This window comes from Balaenoptera acutorostrata, chromosome 13 (assembly GCF_949987535.1).
Source record: "Balaenoptera acutorostrata chromosome 13, mBalAcu1.1, whole genome shotgun sequence".
NCBI lineage: Eukaryota > Metazoa > Chordata > Mammalia > Artiodactyla > Balaenopteridae > Balaenoptera > Balaenoptera acutorostrata.
Window position 1 is genome coordinate 87714742 of NC_080076.1, and position 19518 is coordinate 87734259.

The 19518-nt window shown below is 56.3% G+C and overlaps 1 protein-coding gene across 21 annotated transcripts in view; it reads right to left on the minus strand.

The window, feature by feature from the left end:
* Window positions 1-19518, minus strand: part of NCOR2 (nuclear receptor corepressor 2) — a 225217-nt gene that overhangs the window by 184117 nt on the left and 21582 nt on the right. For all 21 annotated transcript variants that reach the window (XM_057525959.1, XM_057525958.1, XM_057525940.1 and 18 more), the window contains exon 2: window positions 9999-10045. The gene's annotated coding sequence lies outside the window, so the exon portion shown is untranslated. The remainder of the gene's footprint in view (window positions 1-9998; window positions 10046-19518) is intronic.

Consider the following 19518-nt stretch of genomic DNA (forward strand, 5'->3'; position numbering starts at 1 on the left):
ACAATGTTTTTTTTAAAATTAGGACATTGCTTATAAAATCCAGATTTCCAACTTCTCTTGGAAAAAAATCAGAATATCCAGCATGCCAGTTAGCCACAATCCCCACCCCTCCCTTTTGCTTCATTCCTTTCCTTGACTGCGTCTGAGTTTGGAACACTCCTTTCCCTCACCTTGGCCACCTCCCCCCAGTGTTGAAAATAGCTGAACAAGCACTGAAGGCTTCATTTGGCAAGGAAATGGCAAAGAGAAAGGAGTGCCATTCTTGGGGCTGCAGGTGACTCTCCCTCCCCCCGGCTTGCTGTGCTGGTGGCATGAACCTGCCTGAGAAGAAGGCCCACACAGAAGGAAGCAGAGCTGAGACAGAGCCAGCTCTCCAAGGTGTGCTTTGAGCCCCTGGATCCAGCCATGCCTGAACTTGTCCTACCCTGGACTTTGCCATTAGGAATGCCCATCAATTCCTCCTTGTGGCCTAAACCTGAATGTGTCTCCACCACAACTCAGGAGTCCTAACTAATCACCCTCAGGTCTCGCCTCAATTGATACTTGTCCAAAGAAGCCTGTCCTGACCACAGGCAAATTCGAAACTTGTTACGCTCCAGTGATACAGCCTGAACTCTGTCCACATGACCCTTACTGTTTAACTGACCCTCTCCCTCTGGACACTAAACTCCTCAAAGGCACGAACCATGCCTGACTTCCATACTCTGACCCCAGTGGCCTACAAATAGCCAGAACATTCCAAGTGCCCAATAAATGTAAATTAATCAACCAGCAAAAGAACAAAAGGGAGAAGCAAAAGCCATTAAACTTGATTTCTGCCTTAAATGTGGTAAAGGACCCAACCCCTGAGGTCTATAGAACAGCCTCAGATCCAGAGAACTACTCCTGCTGCCCCTGGCTCTCAACATTCCTGCAACATCATGACCCCAGGGCCTTTGCACATGCTGTTTCCCCCCCCTCCTCGACCTAGCTGGCTCATCCCTCTTCCTTGCACAGATCTGGTTCCTTCTCATGGTCCAGGTCTCAGTTCAACTGCCACCTCCTCAGAGACCACCCTTGATTCCTCTACCTAAAACGAGCCCCCCAGAAAGCAGAGTTGCCCCACCCTGCGTTATTCCACAACCAGCATTTCCCTGCCTTGCAACAGCATGTTTGTTTATTGTACTGCCCATCTCCCCATCAGTCTGTGGGATCCACAAGGCAAGGCCCTGGTATCTTGTTTGCTGTGTATCACACCCCACCCCACTCCCAGGAGGCCATGGGGACACCAGGTTGGCTGCAAGGAGGCAGGAAGCAGACCCTCATGTCCTGACCAGTCCTGCCCAGCCCAGAGCAGCTGCTGCATGCCTGAGGGCCCTACGTTACACGGGGAGGCTGGCCCACCGCCGGTGCAGCCCTGCCAAGGGATTCATTCTGGATCCAGGCTCAGGGAGGGCTGCAGGTGGTGCCTGCACAGTCCCCATAATCAACAGCAGGTGCTGTGGAGTCATGCTTCCTGGGTTCAAATCCCAGTTCTGCCAGCTGCCAGCTGTGTGACCTTGGGGAAGTCACTTAACCTCTCTTTGCCCACAGCATCCTCACATATAAAATGGGGATGATAATACTAGCCCCTACCTCGTAGGGCTGCCTCAGGAAGTACATGAGTGAATGTATATGATACATTTAGAACACAGCCTGGCATAAAGTAAATGTGCAGGAATCATTAGAGATTATAGGGTTAATAATAATGATAATGGCAAACTCTCACATAGGACTAAAGCAAGCAAAAAGTCAGGAAATGTCGGCTTGGGTAATAAATGCAGTATTTGCTCTGTGCCTGGTCCTGTTTGAAGTGCTTTACACAGGAGTTCCTACAAGGTATGTTTGTTATTCTTCATTCAACGTGCTTGTTCCAGCTCTTCCAGGCAGCCTCCCCGGATTGCTCCAACCCTCAGGAGCAACACGGACACACACAATTCCTCATGTGAGTCTGTCCTCAACTCCCCTCTCCGTCCCAGGCTACAGGGAGGGGCAGGAGAGCCCCCAAACCCCACGAGACTGAAGTCAGCACAAGGGTGTACATGCCCCACACCAGCCCAAGCTGCAGCCCCTGCTGGACTCCCAAAAATGCAGGCCCCATCGGGCACCCCAGAAAGTGAAACGTGCTCCCTCACTGCAGTCTGCAGTGGGGCAACTCTTGGTGGAGGCCTGGGCATCCCAAGGGCCCAGGCCCCACTGCCCCTGACAGGGTCAGATGTCTGAGACACAGGGCACACCGTGAAAGAGGCAGTGACTTTGGCTGGGGGTCTGGGGTCTGCGTAGATGGCGTGTGAGAACAATACTGCCCCCTCCAGCCACTGTCATCCTTTCTGTCCCCCAAACGATACGGGCGCAGCTGGTCTCCTGGCCACCCAGCACAGCAAGGACCCCAGCGAAGCCAGCCTGTGGCGTGCACGGGCCCTTCACTTCTCGGACAGGCGAGGCAGACCCCTCCATGCCAGGGACCTGACGTGGCCCCAAACCAGGTGGTAAGAGCTGGTTAGAATGCCGGCCCCAGCACCCACCTGCTGTGTGACCTCACTCAAGTCCCTCCACCTCACTGAGCCTCAGTTTCCTCATCTGGAAAATGGGTCTCATGATCATTATCACAGGCAGGACAACGAGTGTCCAAAGAGCCAGCAAATCAAAGCCACAGAAAAAGAAAGAGAAGATCTAGAAAGAGGCTATTTTAATTTCTGCACATGGGCTTGCTGTGTCATTAAATGAAACAAAATTTTATTTCATGGTTCAGAATGGTTTCTGTTTGGATTTACGGCAGTCGTGGAAGGAATGAGCTGATCTTTTCAGCATTTAAGCCTCTGGGTGCCTTGAGCCACCCTAAGTTAGCATCTCCCTCAAAGGGCACACGCTCAGCAGAGACAGCATTCCAGGTAACCCACACAAGAGGACCCGGAGGCTAAGTCAGGAGACCTGGAAGGATGCGGGCTCTGGGGCAGACAGCCTGGGTCCGAATCTCACTGGTTGTGTGACCTCAGGCAAGTCACTTAACCTCTTTGTTCCTCAGTTTCTTCATCTGTCAAGTAGGGATGACAACAATCCCTGCTTCACAGGGGGGTTGGAAGATTAATAAACTATAACAGGTAAAGTGCAACATGATTACTATGATCAACCCCGTTATTGCTATTGCTGTCATTTGCTGCAATTTCAAAAGGTTTACAAAGCCAACTGCAGGATAAAGACAAGTCCACCGGGATCCCTGGTGTCTGGGGGACCACCACCACCCAGGCTCACTGGGAGCCCAGAAAGGCAGCGCCTCCCTCCTCCCTCCAGCTGGGGGCAGGGATTCCTATCAGATGGAAGGAGATACATGTCAGAGCTGAAGATTAAAAACAAGTACAATTATCGGGCAGGCATCCATCCATAATTATGAATTTGATGTAATTAGGCACCCCACTAACTTCATTACTTATTTATTTACGGGATTGCTTATTTAATTTACAGGCCTCCTTCTCTGAAAAGTCATCTTGGCTAACACCCCTCGGGCGAGGGAGGAGGGGGCCCCCTCCTCTGTCCCCACCCCCACTCCTCATGCTCCTGCCTCGCCCCAAAATAGCTCCCCAGAAGACCTCTGTGACTGAAACGCAAAGCCTCACATGCACTCAACAGTGCTCAGTGCCAACAGGCAGTGCTTGACCTGGAAGGCGGAAGGTGCAAAACATCCTTTACACCTTCATCTCTCCAGCAGAGGAAACCCAGGGGGAAGAAGGGTGATTCTAGGCACCGCCACCCTGTCACCAATTCCTGACGTGACCCTCTGGACCAGCAAGCACATCGGTGCAACCAATGGGGCTGGTACTTCCCAGCTTGGAGAAGGAGAAAGAGCACCCAACTCTCACCAAATGACCTTCGATAAGTCACCTGACTTCTCAGAGCCTCAGTTTCCTCAACTGTCAAATGGGATTATTAAGAACAACACTCACAGCTAGCTAACCCTGAAACCCCCAACTGCTGCTAGTCATTGCTACCCTGTGGCCTCAGCCAATGCAATAAGGCAAGAAAAAGCAAAGTGGCTTAAAGACTTTCTAGCTTCATTTATTAATAGCCAAGAATTAGAAGCAACCTAAAGGTCCATCAGCTCATGAATTGATAAACAAATGGAATCATATATGCACACAATGACAAGTGAATCTCAAAAACTTCACGCAGAGCGAAAGAACCCAAACACCAAAAAGTACATACTTTATGATAATTTTATTATGAAAACCTAGAAGATTCTATAACCTCTATGACAGCAGATCAGTGGTTGCTTCTGGTGCAGGGTGGGTGGAGATTCTTTTGGGGGTGATGGAAATGCTCTACAACCTGATGGTGGTGGTCATATGAATGTTTACATTTGTCAAAACTCATGGAGCTGAACCCTTAAAATGGGTGTGTCTTATTACAGGTTAATTACATCTCAATAGGCTTTTTTTTTTTTTTAACTGTAACAGAAGAATATATACATATATTAACACCACTAACTCCAATCCCCATGCCCAGGGACTATATCCCCATTTCCAGGTCAGGTCTGCTGGTTCCTTCACTGCCCCTCAAGTTCCCCCAAAGCCCCTGATTTATGAGCCCTGGACAAATCAGGCAAGGACTGAATCCCAGATTTATCCCTTCCTTCCTGGGTCATTTAGGGCAAATCACTTTGCCTCTCTGCCTGTCATCTACAAAAGCAGGGTTATAAATAGCATGATCCTTGGAGAGTTATTGTACACTAAAATGAACCAAGGTAAAAGTACCTGCTGCAGGCCCTGGCATACAGCAGGGGCCTCGTTACTGCTGCTGCTAAACAATGAACGGGCAAGCTCCAGGCCCAGTGTGGACAGGGCTGGCCAGGATTCTTGTCCCCCCGCCCTACATAAGCCCCCGGCCACAAGACTCCCAGCCTGGGTAGCTGCCTGCACCACTGAAGGGTCCAGGCTGCCAGGGTTCCAGCATTTAACTGATGCCTGCTGTCCAGGACAGGACAAGTCTCCTTGACTCCACCCAACTCACTCCTCCCAGGAGAGCGGACACAAAACGATGAGGGCCCTGTGGGGAGGAGCTGGCCCTGAGGGCGGGGCAGTATGCCCTAGAGGTCACCTGGGGACAGGAGCTGGCCGGCAGAGAGGACATCCTGACGGAGAAGGGGCGTCCTGGCAGTCAGGCCATCACATATACACCAACTGGGGCAGGACAGGGTCACCCCAGAGCCCACCCATTTACGTAAGAAGAAAGACAATAGGAAAAGGACGGCAGGGAGGGGGCGTCAGGGACTGAGGGGTTCCGTGCCAGCTCCCATGTGCCTGTCTGAAGGCGGCTCCTGCTGCCCTGGGAGTGATGAAGCAGGCAGGCAGCGCCTGGCAGCCATGGCAGGAGGGGCGTCCCCCGGGCCCGATTAGAGGGCCAGCCGCAGACAGACACGCTCAACTATCAGCCTCGTCCTCCCAGCCCGCCATCAGAGGCACCATTAATTGCTGTCATTTGAGGGTGGCCTGTGGGGAGAAGGAGGGGGGCTGCGGGAAAGGGAGGGGAAGGAAAAAGAAGGAGGAGGGAGAGGTGGGGGATGCAGGGAGGAGGGGAAGGGGAGGGAAGGAGGGGGAAGGACAGCTTGCCCAGGGCTGAGCATCCTGAGCTGGAAGGAGAGAGAACCACCCACGCATTCTCCTCCTCCACCCAATGAAGGGACCAGCGTCCCCCCAACTAGGGGCAGAGCTCGTCGACCCACTGCCCAGGTGGGGCAAATAGAGTCCAGAGAGGTGTGATTCTGCCCATCCCAGCCCTGTGAACCTCCCCCCGCCACCCCACACACACCTGGCCACTTGTCTGCCTGCGGGTTGGTTGGTCCTGAGCTTCCTCCCCAGGGGATCCAGAAAGCCTGGCTGCCCCCCTCCCATCCACCTTCAGCCTCCACCCACCCCCAACCCCTCCCCCCTCCTCTCCATGCTGGGAGAGGTTCAAGGCTGGGGCAAACCCCACTTTCCTACCGGTGCCCCGCACTCACGCAGCTCCCGCGCCCAGGATGCCCAGCGTTCCCCCCCAACCACCGCAGGGTCGAAGCCTACACGCCACCTCCTCCAAGGACCGCCACCCTCACAAAAGATTCTGGAGCTGGGCTCCCTCTGCACTTGCACACAGGGGACGTCACATCACCTCCCTGTGCCTCCATTTCCTCATCTGTAAAATGGGGATAAGGACAGTGCGGTGTTGAAGTGTTTGCTGCTGTTACATGATCATCCAGGACTTCTGTCCTCCTCGACCCGCACACGTCTCCCCTTCTGCCTCTTACTGTGGTTCTTTCTCAGAAATGCCTGCTCCCCTGCCCCTGACTCCGGGCCCACCAGACCCAGCCCGCTCCCCCCCGCCAAGATGAGGAGGGTCTCAAAAGGCCTCCCAAGCTGGAGCATCTGGGTGTGGGGTCCATATTGTGCCTCTGTCTTCAGGAGGGGAACCCAAAGCATCTGCCCGGCCTCCATGCCCCCCGGTGGCCCCCCTGCCACACGCCCCTGCCCGTCCCCAGACAGGCCTTGTCTCTGGGCTGAGGAGCCCCTTGGGTCCTGCCAGGGGGCTCTCCTAGGAGCACTGGCTTCCTCAGCAGGGGGAGGGACCCCCTCCGCCCCCTCCCCCGTCTGTCTGCCTCGGCCTCCCTCAGACGTGATGGATCGCCCCAGAGGAGGAAGCTAAGTGCTTGCAGACAAAAAGCCCTTTTATCGTCCTCGGGTGGGGCCAACGGAGTGACAAGCAGATAACTCAGCCGCAGGAGGAAGGCTCTCCATCAGGTCTGTGGTGCAGATGGATAGAGGACCGAGAGGCAGAGGAGGAGAAGGAGGGAAGATCACCCCAGGCAAGGCCGCCTTCCTTCCAACTTCCAAGGCACCGAGAACTCCAGGTAGAAAACCCGGCTGGGCTGATCCCTTTGGGGGGACCACCACTGGTGTCCCCCATGTTCCAAGATAAAACCCATCTCTGTGGGGCCCAGGGCCTGGCTCAGGAAGCAGGCAACCTCCAAAGCTGTCCCTCCCTCCTGCCTACTGGGGGCCCCCAAAGGCTCAGGAACAAAGGAGCAAGGCCTGACTCATGCAGACTCCTGCAAACCAGGAGGCCCATTCCACACAGCCTCAGGGCCTTTGCACGGGCTGTTCCCTCTGCCTGGGAAACCCTTCCTCCAGAGACCTGCAGGCTCCCTTGCCTCCTCCTGCAGGTCTTTGCTCAAATGCCACCTTCTCAGGGAGGCCCACCCTGACCCCCCTCCATTTGAAACTGCAACCCCCCAGACCACCCACACACTCCCCAAACCCCCTCTCTGCTGGTTCTTCACCCCAGCGCTCCCCACCGAAGGACACACTACGTATCTGACTTGTGAACTGTCTGCCTGACCCAGGGAGGACGGGATTCTTGTCCAGCTTATTCCCAGCTCTATCTCCAGCACCCAGAAAAGGGCCCAGCACACAGTAGGTGCTTTAGAAAGAATCGTTCAATGAATGAAGAAAAATAAAATCTCCCAATAGCAGCCAGTCCTGAGCCAGGACATGCCCAGCAGTGCCCTCAGCAATCCTTGGAGGACAACCATTTGACAGATGAGGAAACCAAGGCACAGAAGTGTCTCAGCTCCCTGGGATTTGCACCCAGGTTTGCAGGAGGCCTGCCCACTGCAGAACCGCCCCAGAGACCCAGAACGCCAGTCCAGGGCTGGGTGTCACAGACAAGGACTGAAACCCGCCCCCAACCTGCTTCTCGGCGCTGCAGCCTCAGGGAGGCCCCTTCCTATCTCTCGGCCTCAGTTTGCCCCTCTGCAGAATGGGGCTGCACAGGTGACCACCTCCCCCCACTGTCCCTCCCAGGACACTGCCCCCCAGTCCCTACTGCACTGGTGTGGCCCTGATGAGGGAACAGCAGTCAGAAGTGCTGAGCAGAAAGTGCCAGATCTCGACCCCATCGTGGACGCCAAGGGTTGGGCTGGGGGCTCCTCAGACCCTCCTCTGGCCCTCCTCGGGGCCAGGCCCGGCTGACAACCCTTCCCAGCCCTAGAAGAACAGCTCAGTCGGTAAGAGGTAAAGAAAGATGCTGGGAGCGCTGAGTGAGCGCTTCCTACCTACTAAGCACTGGTGCTCGCAGCAACCCACGCCCCACGTCCCGAGCCCCAGCAGCTGAACAGTGCTCGGTGACACAGAGCCAGGAAGGGGTCAAGCTGTCATTTGCCGGGGGCCAGTGCCTGCGCCCCAGCAGCTGCACCCACTGACCAGCCCTTCCTCACTGGCACGGACAGGGGCTAGGCACCCCACATGCCCTCCAGACGTGTTTCTACTGCTTCCCCAAATTGCCTGACTCTCCAGAAGGCTGGGGGGTGGGGGGTGGGGCATTTCCTCACTACGCCCACAGGGGTCTCTGGCCACATGACTGCCTCTCCCAGGCCTGGGTCAGCTGGTCCCCCTGTCCCCGGGGGGGGGCAAGGACAAGACACAGGGAGGGGACCCGCAGATTCAGCTCCCTCCTCTGCCAGGGCTCCCGGCTGCTCCAACAAAAATACAGAAACCAAAAATCTTAGCAACAATCGCCAGCTCTGTGGGGGGATTTGATTCCATCCCCATTTTACAGATGGGGAAACTGAGGCACCGGGTGGCTCAGGACCCTGCCCAAGGTCACGCAGATAACAAGCGGCAGACAGAGATACGCACTCAGGCAGCCAGGCTCCAGGGTCCCTGCCTGGGACCACTTGCCTCTCCTGGTTGAAAAGAATATAAAATAAAAGATGCCTACCTCTACCACCAGCCAGGCCGGTACCTGAATCCCCTCCTCCAAGCCTGTGCTGGGAATTCCACGGCACTTTCACTGCTGGGGCCCGGCTTTGATCCCCGGTCGGGGAACTAAGATTCCACAAGCCGCACCGCGTGGCCAAAAAAACAAAACAAAAAGAAACAAACAAAAAAAAAACAAGCCTGTGCCCACCCCACTGACCCTCACCTGGACTGCCTTCCCTCTCCCTGACACCCCAAACTCTGCCAGTGCCCCTAGGACCGCTCTCCACTCCCCCTGGTGGAGAAGCTTTCTGGGGAGACCCTTGCCGTCAGATGTACCAGGTCGGCGGGGGGACAGGGAGGGCAGTGGGCACAGACCAGCCCCACATGGGCCTCAGTCTCCTTGGCTGTAAAATGGGTGCATTGGGGAGGAATCTGCCAGGTTCCCTGGGAGAGTCAAAGAATTACCCCCAGCTCTTTGCTTCCAGCTGAGACATGGCACAGGTGACCCGTCTGTGCTTCGGTTTCCCCATTTATAAAATGAGGATAACAGCCCATTTTGGAGCATCGCTGTGAGGGTCACAAAACGCGGTGACACGAAAAGCACTGTGGTGATGCGCTTTTGAGCATCTCCTCTGTGCCAGGCGCTGCTCCATATCAGCTCCTTTCATTGTCGCAGCAACCCTACGAGGGGACACTCACCACCCCAGTTTACAGACAGGGAAATGGAGGCACAAGGAGATGAGTGACTTGTCCTGGGTGCCCAGCATGGAAGTGGCAGTGCCAGGACTGGAAGCCCGGCTCTCCCGCTGGGCACGGCGACCACGGTGGTACCCAGGTGTCCGGCCCGAGGGCCTCCTCCAACGTCCAACGTCCCAACTCGAGGGCCAGCACACAGGCTCCACCCTCTCCGAGCCTGCAGCCCACCATCAGGGCACAGAAGCAGTGCGGCCATGAACCCCAGAGACAGAGAAAACCCACCGTCACACAGCTGCACTGCTGGGACAACCCCTTCTCCCAGGTACCATCTGCACATCGATGCACTCAGCCAGAAAATACCCCATCCCGGGGGAACCCACAGCCTCCACCCTGGGCAACACTGCTGCCCAGACCCCAGCCCACAAGGCCACACAGAGCCCACCACCACATCCGCCAGCAGAACCTGGCACCCCAGCAACTGCCGACCCCCTGCCCACGAGAAGGTCCCAGCAATATGAATCCGCTGGAGACAGCAAGGAGGGATAGATGTGAACCTACCAGAAACAGCCACCAGCAACGCTGTGTCCTCAAAGGCTCTGGGGGACCTGCAGGGGAAAACACAGGTCTTGTTAGCAAGCATCGCAGCATCCCCACGAATGGGCTAAGGTATGACCACATCAATGTGCGGGTAGAGACGACAAGGCCCACTGGTCTGGACCTGGGGTACTGTGTACATCAAGGCCAAGTGTTTCTCCACGACAACCCCATGAGGTGGTACTGCTCCCCCATTTGACAGAGGGGGAAACTGAGGTTCAGAGAATCAAAGTCTCACGCCCCAGGTCCCACAGCTAGGAAGTCACAGAGCTGGGATTCCAATCCGAACTATGTGGTTATAAAGGCAGCCCACACCCCAGCAAAGCCCCCAAGGGACCCTGGGCCCAGATCACACTGTCGCTGTGAAAATCCCCCATTAACTTCCCAGGGGACCCTATGAAAAGTCAGTAAGTGACACCTGACGGAGGGGTGGGCCTACGACTCTCATTCAAGAATTTCTGAGTCACCATTCAAAGTCAAAACCAGCGCAATAAAAACTAGTGTCCAGAATATAAAAAGCACGCTCACAAATAAATAAGAGCCAGTCAACCCAATAGAAAAATAGGCAAAAAGACCTGATAGAACTTCACAGAAGTGGATATAGAAATGGCCAATAAGCACATGAAAAGATGCTCAATATCATTAGTCATCAGGAAAGTGCAAACTAAGAGACCACTACACACCCACCTGGATGGCTAAAATAAGACAGACAATGCCAAGTGTTGACGAGAATGAAGAGCAACTGGAATTCTCAGACGTCACTACTTCAATGCAAAATGGTGCAACTACTTTGGAAAACAGTTTGGCAGTTTCTTACAAAGTTAAACATACATTTGGGTGACCATATGACCCAGCAACTCCACTGCTGGGTATTTACCCAAGAAAAATGAAAACATATGCTCATACAAAGATGTGTACATGAATGTTCATAACAGCTTTAGTCATAATCACAAAAAACTGAACACAGCCCATCCATAGATGAAGGGATAAACAAACAGCGGTACATCCATACCATGGAATACTACCCCACAATAAAATGGAACAAACTACAGACACACAACCACATGGAGGGATGTCAGACTCAGACGCTAAGCACACGCGGGGATTCCACTTATAAGATTCTGGGAATGTCAAGACTCTACTTTCACGAGTAGAGAGGTCTGCAGGGGCAGGCACACTAGAACTAAAAGATGATTCCCACAAAAGTTAGGATGTTAATCACCTCTGGAGAGAAGACCACACGTGACTCCTTAACAATTATTCATTAATCTGCAGCCACGTGTTTATGCACTCTTTTTTTTTTTTTTTTGGCTGTGCTGTGCGGCACGCAGGATCTTAGTTCCCCAACCAGGGATTGAACCCCTGCCCCCTGCATTGGGAGTGTGGAGTCTTAACCACTTGACAGCCAGGGAAGTCCCTATGCATTCTTTACTGTGTTAGCGTCTGCAAGAAAAAGAACAAGTAAACAAATAGTAATGGGCAGACCACTAGAGAGAGATCAAAACCCTGGCTGTGGTCCCAGCTCCTCTACTGAAGGCTGTGACCTTGGAGGCTCTGACCTTGGTTTTCCCATCCAGAAAATGGGCCCACTCCCCACGGCTGTCTCCAAGACCCGTCCATTCGCAAACATCTCAGCCTTGAGTGGACATTTAGGGAACCCCTTCTGCACCCCTTGCCCCCACCCAGAGATCAAAGGCAAGTGGAGCTGCGGCTTCCGGCTCTCACAAGGCTGAGGCAGCTGCATGCAGGGCTCAGGCTCTGGGACCAGGCTCCCTGGGTTCAAATCTGGGCTCTGCCCTTCCTAGCTGTGCACCCTGGGACAAGAAGCTTCACCTCTCTGAGCCTCAGTTTCTTCATCTCTAAAATGGAAACGAGGGGGATTTCCCCGGTGGTCTAGTGGTTAGGACTCCGCGCTTTCACTGCCGAGGACCCGGGTTCGATACCTGGTTGGGGAACTGAGATCCCGCAAGTCACATGGCGTGGCCAAAAAATTTTTTTTTAATTTTTAAAAATGGGAACGATGGTACATTAAAAACACCGACCTTACAGGGATACCATGGAGGTAAAGTGCTTGCAGAGCCAGCGTGGGCTCACTAGCAGCACTCAACTCCTGCGGAGGGCTATATTACCCCAAGGCAGGGGCTGGCAGCTAAGCTCCAAGACCCCAAGGAGCCCTAAAAGGGGCAGCTGCAGGCAGCTCATGGGGAAGGATCCTGCCCCTTCTTTCCTGTCCTTTTAAGGTTTTTTTCGCTACAATGCCTCCAGGCTTGACACCTGTCCTGCCATCTGTGGCAGCTCCAGAGACAGGGCCCTGCGGGAAGGCTGGAAATAGGGAGGCCCAGGCATGTCTCCATAGCCATCCCGGCCTCCCAGAAGCCTCTGTGGCCAGCCCCCTCCAGCAGGTCCTGCAAAGGGCTCAGGCAGGGTCAGGTGGCTGGGCGCTCTCCCCAGGCACCACTTTGGAAGGGTTGGGAGATCAGACCCCGCCTGCTTCCCACCTTCTCCCAGCTCCAGCCAGTCCCCCCTGCGGTCCCCAAATGGACACAGAGCACCTGATGGCGTGAGGTCAAGACCGGCCTGGGCCGGCCCCAGGGGGACATACAGAGCATCTCCCAGCAATGCCGACTACACACAGGTCCAGAGAGCAGTTCCCAGCCTAGAAAACTTGGGGACTTCCCGGAAGAAGCGACAGCCACGCTGTGCCCCACGGAGGAAGGTGAAAGGTGCGCTTGGCGAGAGGATGGGGGGATGCGGGCAGAGAACAGCTGATCACAGCGTTGAGGCTGGAAGGAAGAGGAGCGGAGTGAGAGTGTGTGTGAACGCCGGGGTAGGCAGGGCTGATCGCCGCAGGGCCCCTCGGACTGGGATTTTATTCCCAGGGGCAGGGAGACCCTTAGGAGGGTTTCGCATGCAGAGAAGGGAGAAGTCCCACCGGAATTTGGAGAGTGCATTCGGGCTGTGGAGTGGAGGATGGGTGCGGGTGGAAGCGGGGCAAGTGGATGGGATGGAGAGCATTTTGCAAGTAGAATTCACGCGGGCGAGGGATGAAGAGGAGCCTTGGCGGCTGTGCTGGGCTCCCGCTTGGACAGCGACGGCTCTGGGTGGGGGAGGGAAGGAGAACCACATACACTTCCTGTGGCCTTTCTGTGCTCCAGCTGCTTCCCCGGTACCTCATGTAATCCTCACAACCATCCCAGGAGGGAGGGAGGTATGGGGGCCTCTGTTTCCAGGCCAGGAAGCCGATGTTGAGCAGTAACTCACTCAAGGTCAGGAAGGGAAGGGAAAGAGCCAGGATTTGAACCCAGGTCCAAGCTCTTTAAGCCTCGGAAGCCAGGGCACTGGGGGTGGGGGGGACCCTCCTTGAGCGTGAACAAGGAGAGCGGGAGTGGGGAGGTGGCCCCCCGCAGGGAGGGGGCTCAACAGCTCCCTGAGCAGAGCTGCACCCAATGGGACCTCCGTGGGCCCAGAAGGTCCCTGGGTCCCTGGGCCTCCCAGGAGGGGGGCAGCTCTGACCCCTGTGCAATGGGGTCAAGCCAGGGAGCACACCCTCTCATTCAAGGTCTCAGTCACGCTCGAGCTCACACTCCTGCACGTCCTCAGTCACACACGCACATACTCACGGCCTCACTCACTCACTTGTTCACACTCATGCATGCTCATGCACACTGTGCTTCCACACACTCCTACACACGCGCGCTCGGCCCAGGAAGGCTCAGCAGGGAAGCCAGCCCCCCGCACCGTGTTTCCAGCCATGGTCCCGTCTTGGCCCAGCCCAACTGCTGAACCCCAGCCCCGTCCTCCTCTCCCCCCACCCCTGGGGGAGAGAGTCGGGGAGGGAAGGGAAGGGGGGCTGACCAGACTGGTTTCCCAGCAAAGCAGATACACGAAAGAGGACGGTTTCCAAGGGTTCCCCTCCCCCAGGGCCTCGGTAACCCTCCCTTAAGCACTTCAACAGCTCCCCAGGGCCCACGGGCTGAGACCTGCCCCCACATGGCACCAAGCCCCCAAACAAGCCCCATCAGGCCCCCCTCCGAGCTTTGGCCCTCAACTCTGCCATTTGCCCTCCCACCCCCTCCTCTGCCTTCCCAGCACCAGCATAACACTGGCTTTTTCCTCCTCCAGGAAGCCCACCCAGATTACCCCAGCCATAGAGGCTGACCCAAAGTGTCCATCCACCCCACTCAGAGACAGGAAGCTAGCAGTCCAAGGCCACACAGGTGCAGGAAGGCAGAGCCAGTTGGGTTCAAACCCAGAGACAGCTGTCCAGCTTTGACTGGGAGACCAGCATCAAACTTCAGCCAGTTGACAAGCTTGACAGAACCCCTGCACGGGGATGGGGCCATGAATACGAAAGACAAGGGTCCTCGGGGGACACGGTCACACCTACCCACACTCAAACACCACACAGATACATCAAGAAAAGAGCAAGATGGGGAATTCCCTGGTTGTCCAGTGGTTAGGACTCCACGCTTTCACTGTCGAGGGCACGGGGTTTGATCCCGGGTCCGGGAACTATGATCCCACAGCTGTGTGGCAAGGCCAAAAATAAAAAAATAAAATAAAAGAAAGAAAAAAGAAAAGAGCAAGACGACGTCAAAGGGCAGTGACTGAAGTAACAGACATAAACCAGCATAAACCTGCAATGAATGACAGGCATGATGGGGGGTGGGGGAAGGACTAGAAGACAGGTAGCGTCTCCCAGGAGGTGACACTGGAGCCCAGGGCTGAAGAGATAAGGAGGAAGGCACAGCAAATGCAGAGGCCTGGAGATGGGACCCAGCTAAACTGGAAGCAGTGGTGGACAGGGCGAGGGTGGGCGGTGGGGGGATACTGGCCTGGGTTTTATTTCCAGGTCGAGGCCATGGGAGGGGAGGGGCACATTCGGATCTAACACATAACCAAGTAGAACAGTGTGAGGCATGGCCAGGGAGGACACTTCCGGGTCAATCCCTGTCGGCTCCATGGAGGTGGTGTCCTCTTCCCCAGACCAAGCCTCAGCCTCTCTCCGCACTGGAGTCTCTCCTAAGGTCAGAACCTGAGGGCTGCAGTCTCAGTGCCAGGCAAGTGCTTGGTAGTTGAACCTCAGTACCTCCAAACCTTTCCCACCAGGCTGTGCCGTAGCCACCCAGGGGCAAGGCCCCAACCCCGCTGGCCACTTGAGGCCCTAGCAACACCAGGCCTTTGCCTCCACCTGCTCCTTGGGCAGGCTGCTAAAAGTGATTGCACAAGCCAGGGCTTAGAACAAATCCTCCCTCCCAGCCCAGCCTCCTCTGGGCCTCCAGCCACGTGGGCCGTACCCTCGGCAGGGCCCCAGAAGGCACACTTTCCAGGTGTGGGAAGGAGAGGGGTGTTGATAGAGCCCCCGCAGTGCCTGCAGATGATGGGCAAGGCAGTGACGGAGGCAGCCGGGATGCCAGTCGCGGCTCGGCCACTCCTGCACTGGGCACCCAAGTCACTTCATCTCCCCGTGCCTCTATTTCGTTGTCTATAAACTGAGGGGTGGTTACAGTGTCCCCTCGAAGGGCTGCTGTGACCATTAAATGAGTTAATACAGCAGAGCCCCTTAGAGCAGTGCCTGGCACGGCGTAGACCTCAACAAGCTTATTAATCACAGTAAGCACTTTCTGCGTCTCCCCGCTTCAGGACCCTCACAGCAACACTCCAAGAGAAATGGGGAAACAGAGAAACTGAGGCATGGAATGGTCACCTGTCCCAAGTCTCTCAGCTGGAAGCAAAAGAAAAAAGCTGGAACATGAACCCTTTCTTGAATCCCCCGACCCACCCCCACTCCCAGGGACCCTGGCAAATTCCTCCCCAGTGTACTCATTTCACAGCCAAACAGACTGACCCGTATCAGACAGGTCTGTGCCCACAACTTGCCCTGGTATAAGTGACAGCAAGTTGTCTCTCCAAAGAACTCCTACACACCCTTCAAAGCCCAGCTTATGATGTCCTCTCCCCTCCCCTCGATGAATAAGCCTTTCCAGTTAGTCCAGTCATATCCTGGTCCTCACCGCCTCCTCACCCAAAAGCTCTGCCTGGCCACCTCCAGCAGACCCTGAGCCTTCCAGGAAAGGGCCTGCCTTATCCCTCACTGAGGCCACAAGGCCTGATGCAAAGGCAGATGCACAGTGGGAACAGTGGGGTGAGGCTCAGAGTAAAAGAGACTGCATACAGAGGAGGGTTCAGCACAGTAGGGCCAACACTGTGAGGTGCAGCTGACAGCAGGGCTGAGAGAAGGCCTGGCACACAGTGGGCCCAGCCGACTCACAACAGACCTAACACAGTGCCTGGTGCAGTGGGGCCAGGATCACAGAAGGCACTGGGGGAGGCCTGGACCTGCTTGCCGTCTTTCACCCAATCCCTGCACTCCCCACCCCTGAAAAGCCCCCCATGCACCTCCCATACCCATCCGAGTCCCACCCACACTCACAAGCCCAACGGCTTCCTCCTCCAGGCAGCCCTCACTCCCTCATACTCAGCTACATCCAATCTGCAGTCACAAAACCAACAACAACGGCAATAATAACAGTGGCCATAACTAGCGTTTAGTTACTCCCATGAGGACACCAAGCTGAGCCTTTACATACTCATTTAACTCCCGACAACCTTTCAGGTAGGTTATTTTACTTATTTTATTTTATTTTTTTTTAAAGTCTACAGAGCATTTTTTTTTTGGCCGCGCCGCATGGCACGTGGGACCTTAGTTCCCTGACAAGGGATCGAACCCGTGTCCCCTGCTGTGGAAGCGTGGAGTGTTAACCACTGGACTGCCAGGGAAGTCCCCAGGTAGGTTATTTTATTATCCCCATTTTACAGATGAGGAAACTGAGGCTTGGGGAGGTTGAGTCACTTGTCCCAGGGGTTATACAGCCGATGAGAGGAGAGGTCAGGACGGGCGCCCAGGCGGCCTTAACCATGCACATGAGGCTGAGCGCTGTTACTGTTAGTGGTACCCTTGCCCTGTGTTCTCAGACCCTGAGCTGGGCAGCAGTAACCCAACCTAATCCTCCCTGCAGCCTCCTGAGCTGCTGCTACCCATTTCCCGGATGGACAGACTGAGGCTCCAAGGGGGGATTGCACAGCCAGGCTGCCACCCACTTCAGTGGTTCCCCACCCCAGCCCCGGGGGGCGGGTTCGCCACGATTCTCTCCCCAGTCAGCGCAGAGGCCGGAAGCCAGCGCCTGACAAGGAACACGAGCCACAACTAACCCACCACATCCCTACCCAGTCATCACCTCCTCCCAGGGCAGGATCCCCTGCCAGGCTCTGCCGTGCCAGCCCAGGAGCCTTGGCGCCGGCCCTCAGAGAGGAGATGCTCCACCTGCAGCTCCCGCTGTCCCATCTCAACCCCCTCAGTGGGCAAAGGTCAAGTTCGACCAATCTGCCAATGAGCCCGGGAGGCTGGGACGAGGTCCCTGCCCAGGACCCTCAGGGCTGGAACCAGGTCCCCGAGCCAGCCTTGGAGAAAAGGTGCTCCTCCACCTGCAGCCCCTGCCTTCCCATCTCAGACCCCCTCAGTGGGCACAGGTCAAGTTCTACAAAATCACCCGGGGCCCGGGGGCTGCTGCAATGCCTGCCACTTTGAGGAAAGGGAAGTGGTGCCCACATAAGCCTCCATGTGGCAGTGTGAACCATACGAGGCCAAGACGAGCGAGCCACGAAACGTGTTCTACAGACGCCCGAAATGCGATCCCGCAGATCCAGGCAGTGCCCCCAGTGGGCAGGCATAACTTCCGGAAGCCATCTCTGCAGGCTGGATTTGGGGACTTCAGGTGCAGTGTGACCCAGGCACCCAGGGCAGGAGCAGGCCAGGGCCCTGAGGCGTTAGGGTGTGGGGGACCTAACACCCCTCCCAGAGCTGCCTGGGTCTGCCAGACACGTCTCTTCACACCCGATGAACAGGGAAGTCTCCCCTGTCCCCTGGGGCCGGGTGTCGCCCTTCCCTGTCACTGTTGTAGCAAGCAGCCCAGACAGCCAGAGCGGGAGGGAGGCAGCTCTTCCACTGAGGAGCCACTGGGATATTTTATTTTCCTTCTCAAGTGACAGCTGAGGCCGGCTCTCCTTGAAGCTGCGGAGAGGCAATCATGGAGAGTTCACCCAGGTCTCTGATTCCCCAACCAGACTGCGGCAGCCAGCGACGGCCAGGGCATGGGGGCAGGGCAGCGGCGCAGCCAAGCCAAGGCCACAGCCAGTGTGGATGTGAGTGGACAGGGCCTGGGGGAGGACAAAAGGGGAGGAGGGGCTGTGGCCCAACGGAGGGGGACACGGCCCCACTCCAGGGGGCTCAGGTCCATCCAAGGGGGGCACACAGTCAGGAGGAGAATGAGGAGAAACACTGACCCCCGCCCGCAAGCGCCCCAGCCCCCAAGGCCACCTATCCGGGCTCCCAAAAGAGACCTGTGCTGATCACAGGCAAAACAACCACGATGGTCACCACAGCAATAATAATAGCCCCTCCTGCACGCACGGTCACTGCGTGCCAGGTCCTGGGCCGTCCATCCTGACCCCATTTCACAGATGGGGAAACTGAGGCCCAAAGACGTTCAGCAACCTGCCCGAGATGGCACAGCCAGGGAGGGGCAGGGAGATGGGGACCCGGGCGTCCGCCCTCGGCTGCCCCATCCTCCACCCCCTCCACCCTCAATTCGGCCCCGGAACATACTGCTCAGAAACCTCCCGCCCGCCTCCTCGCTACGGGGCGTGGGGCCATCTGCGGAGACAGCAGCCGACAGGAGCAATTAGACGCCAGGAAGGAGCCAGGATATCGACCGCTTCTGGAGGGAAGGGGGGCAGACAGGGGCTCGGGCCACACGGGTGTCGGCAGCCTGGCTCCCAGCCCAGCACAGGCCAAGTCAGGGCAGGCAGCACAGATCAGGCCAGGAGGGCCAGGGGCTTCGCTCCGCGGCCTGCGGAGGCCCAACACGGCAGCGCGGAGAAGCCATTTGTCCGTCTACCTGTCTGTCCACCACCAGCATCGCCAGCTGCAGACACCTGGAGCTCCCCTGACGCTTTCACTGCATGGGCACCGTGCTAAGCCCTGTAAATTACTAACTGGTTTAATTCTTATAACCACCGTACACATGAGTTACTATGACTCTCCCCGTTTTACAGATGGGGGCAATGAGGCAGAGAGGCAAGAAACTGTACCCAGGGTTCCCACAGCTAAGATTTGCATCCAGACATCCACTTTAACCACACACCACCTCTGCCTGGGAGGCCCCTGAGGGGTGGGAGATAAGAGAGTGGGCTTTCTGGGAATGGGGCACGGGGGACTGCATGGGGTGGAAACTTCCAGAAGCCTCTGGAAGTCCCTCAGAGGCCCCATCATAGGCTCTCTGTAAAGCTAATTCAGTTTCCACCCTGTAGGAGCACAGGCCAAGGGCCCTACAATGCCAGCTGCTGGGTTCCCCCGGGAGGAGGCTGCCTGATGGTCAGCCGGAAGGGAAAACCACTGCAGAGCCTCCCACCCCGCCCCAGGCTT